We start from the raw sequence: 4,163 nt of genomic DNA, 5'->3' as shown, positions 1-4,163 counted from the left end.
GCCACATCTTCTTGCCTCAGTGCAGGAGGCATGGAGACACTCCTTTGGCTTCTGCCTCTGTCTGAACCACTATCGCTACAGTCGGGATTGTTTTCGGCCTTATTCTTGGTTTTGGGTGCCTCAGGCCTCCCACGATCTCTCAGCCTGTCCAAGTACCGAGATTCAGCTTCTTTCTCTGACTCGTCCTCAAAGCGTACCCGTGTGGGGGAGCAGCCGGGCCTTTGGGACTGGCCTCCCAGGTCTGCGGGAGAGGGGTCTATCTCAAGTGGAGCCGTTAGCTGAGCTACGGTCTGCAGTGCTGGAGTGGCAGGTACAGTTGACTGCCTCTTACTGCAGGAAGGACAGATAAATGTATGCAATTCAGTTTACAGTTGTAAATTAGAACAGATTTGGTCTATAGACCAGATCAGAATGTTTGTAAACAAACATTTCGAGCAGTATTTTCTATCTATGGACACATACACAATATAAAATAAGGTGTCCAGAACATTAAAGCTGCACTATGTAACTTTCCTCTTCTACCCCAGATTTGAACTCAGTTTCCAGTGCAAGTGCTGACAATATTACTATTGAGCTAATAGAGCGTTCCTGCTTGCTCAGGGGATAAATTGCATCTTTCTCCTGTGTCTAGGTGAGACATGACCTTTGACACAATCTAAATGTCTCAATAGAAGAGCAGGGAGACAAAATACAACCACCCCAATTATATTACAGAAATAAGGTTAATGAATGATACAGCTCAAATGCGCCGCTGCTGGCATAATCTACTGGCGTTGTGGTGATGTCATGAGGATTTTGTTTGAAATGTTGTAATGGTACAAGCCAGCATATACAGTACCATTGTATAAAAAGGTTTTGACTAAAGCCAATTTACAAGCTAAAATGGTTTGAAACTACAGCTAAATCTCGATCATCAGCCAGTAGGTCAAAGTAGTGTGATGATATACAGCATACTGTACCTCAACCAGGTAGGTTCTTTTCAGCATGTACAGTATGTGTGTACAGATTTCAGAATTATTATTATTTTGTTTGCCAAGACAGTAAAAGAGTGAAGATACTATTCAAGCAATGTAAGCAGTAATGAAACTAAGCAACAAACACATTTACCCCTCTTGTGCAATTATGAACGCATGATCCATTTGTGTGCGACAGTTCCTAATACTCGTGTTGTGTGTGAATGCCTCACTCTGACATAAGAGGGGGTTTTAGAAACAGAATAACCATAACAGAGAATCCATGTGACGTAAACATGATTACATAAGTAGAATGACACTAAACATCTCCATGGAATATCTGCTGCATGTTTGCAATCACGAACCACCCTTATAGCTCTGAGGCAATAATTCATCTCAAGTTATGTAACGTAGACTTTGCCAAACTAAAATACCAACATCAAGAACAAAAGGAACTGGGAAGACAGATGAAGAAGAGAAAAAGACTGATGAAGTATCAAGAGATATTTAAAGTAAGGTAGAATGTTGGGTTGTATAGCAACCAAGCCATGATATACAATAAATCCAAATACTGTTAATCATCTGGGTTAGGGTTAGTATCTGTTGCTTCTGAGCTGTATGAGGAATCAGAAGAAGCAATTCCATTTACTCTCATTGTATGTCAAAACAAGTCTCAAAATCACACTTTTAGCATTAATGCATACAAAGCAGAAAATGGCAATATACAAAAAAGCTTTTTATGTTATGTTATATACTGTACACGCGCGTGCATATTCGCGCACGTGTGTGTGTGTGTGTGTGTGTGTATATAATATCTCTCTAGAGAGAGAGAGAGAGAGAGAGAGAGAGAGAGAGAGAGAGAGAGAGAGAGAGAGAGAGAGAGAGAGAGAGAGAGAGAGAGAGAGAGAAAGAGAGAGGGGGGTGGTTAGTCATAAAGCCATAAAGAGTGTTTCTGAACAGTAATCTCATTTTTAGTACACATTAGTATTAGTAACGTTGTACAATCCTATTTTTACTAGCTTAGAAAAAAATCTAAAATAAAGTTATTTTTTCAGCTGACCTAGAAAAAGTCATCCTTGCGTTTATTTCCTCCTGTCCACATTATTGCCTCTCCCTCCTCATAGTTCTCTCTCCTCTGGTGGGAAAACTAGCAGATAGGGTTAGGGGGAATGGGTTGGGCTCAAGGACAGTTAGCAGCCAGAACATGTTCCCAGCTACAATTAGTCTTGAACACAGCAGCCATGCACATCATTTTAACCTCCCACTGGTTACCAGTTAGTTTTGGAATTTATTTCAAGATTTCACAACATACTTATATGTTTGTGTTGCTTCATTTAATTAAGAAAAAGGTCATTTTCAAAACATGTCTCAGCCTTGCCTTACTGTATACTGTACATCTCAGAACTTACCCGCAGCAGGCATCCTTATCAGATGCCCATTCCACCTCATCAAATTCTATTGCTTGTTTTATTTTGTTCTCCATGCAAAGGTAATTGTAATTATTTTTGGGCTATATGTTATACAAATACATGTAAATATTGTTTTTATTATTATCATAAACTTTGTCACTGAAATGAGTTTCGTAAAAGCAGCTAGTGAGGAAAAGAGAAAGAGAAGTCATGCAGCTCACAGGGTTCTCAAAGTGGAGGCCGGGAACCTCCAGGGGTCCTTGAGGGGGTTCCAAGAGCTCCCCAGCAAAATCAATGAATATTGTCAAAATATCACTTAATCACTTTAACCCTATTTTATACTTTGGCTACACAAAAATAGCCGAGCTAGATCTGCTATTTTTGGATCTTCTCATATGGGGGTCCCTGCCACAAAATCCTTTCAGATGGGGGTCCACAGCCAAATACATATCACTTTTGGGGTCCTTGACATGAAAATGTTTGAGAACCACGATAAAGCTAACTTACGTGTTGCATCTCTGATCAGATTGTGATCGTCTGGTTGGGCGATCACCCTTGATATGATTGGAACGGGCCTTGAGTCGAGCTCGTTCCAGAAGACGTTTGGCTTGCTCATGTCTTGGACTCAGAGGAAGCTCGTCATCAGTGATTCCAATGAGTGATCTGGAGGAAGAAAGAGAATGAGTGAGAGAGGTGCAGAAACAGAGGGGTTGAGAGAAAAAGAGATAGACACTAAGAAACAGAAGATAGAAAAAATGGGAAATTAAGTCCAAGCAGCATGCTAAGCAAAATCAGGGAATGTTAAGCAAAACCCCCATAGGGATACAATATCAAACAATAAGCATTACATTGACATATTAGTTTGAATTAGCAGATATAAATCACAACTATTTGAGCCTATGCCAGACTCTAATCAAAAAGGTGGAGGCTGGGGTGGAGGAGGCAGCTAAGCAGCAGTGAAGCAGGCAGTAAGACAAGCAGAAACCTAGTGAATGCAAAGCCGTATTTAAGGGGACCTCTTTGTGAAGGTGTGAGCTGTGATTGGAGTATGAATGTGTGACGTAATGACCAGCAGAGCTGTGAATGGGGAATAGGAGGCTAGGCTGATGTTCACATCAGCTGACTGACAGCCGATTACAGCTGAGGCGTGCAAGACTTCCGTGTCCTGCATGAACTAACGCTATGCTTAATTTATAGCATTTAGTTTAATTGCAGTGCAACAATGTGTTTCTCAACAAAACAATATAACAACAGACAAATCCAAAATAAGAATCAAGAGTCAAATTGAGCTCATTTTCTATCCCATTAATTGAACTATGAATGAAGCCTTCAAAAGCAGATGATTTATCCTCAGCACAGTAAAATCCTCATGTTAATTTATCCATTTGTAAAGAAAAATAAGGTCCGCACACTGGATCATGCTGCAAAGCTTAAAAGTTTTATTTTGGTTCCTTTTTACACCATTATTGGACGTGACGTTTCGAGCCTATCGGCTCTTCATCAGATACTTCATCCATTTGTAACATCTTCTTAAGCCACATTATGTAATATCAGATAGCCTGGGGCGTGGCAGCACAGAGGAACCTCATCCATCCTTACATCCAGCTAAGCTGCTCTGCATTGTGCTTCGCTCACTGTGCTCATCTTTATCCCCTGGCCCAGTGATAAAGATAGCATGATACTCCAGCCATGAGGATTATCCTTGTAATGGACAGGGTGTGACTCATTCTCTCCTGCATGTGTGTCGGGAGTAGAACATGTTGTGTTCCCATAGATTACAGTGTAATGTCAATGTTTAGAG

The sequence above is a fragment of the Gymnoscopelus braueri genome, assembly GCF_963280865.1.
Source record: "Gymnoscopelus braueri genome assembly, chromosome: 10".
Lineage (NCBI taxonomy): Eukaryota > Metazoa > Chordata > Actinopteri > Myctophiformes > Myctophidae > Gymnoscopelus > Gymnoscopelus braueri.
Note: the sequence above shows the minus strand (reverse complement) of the source record.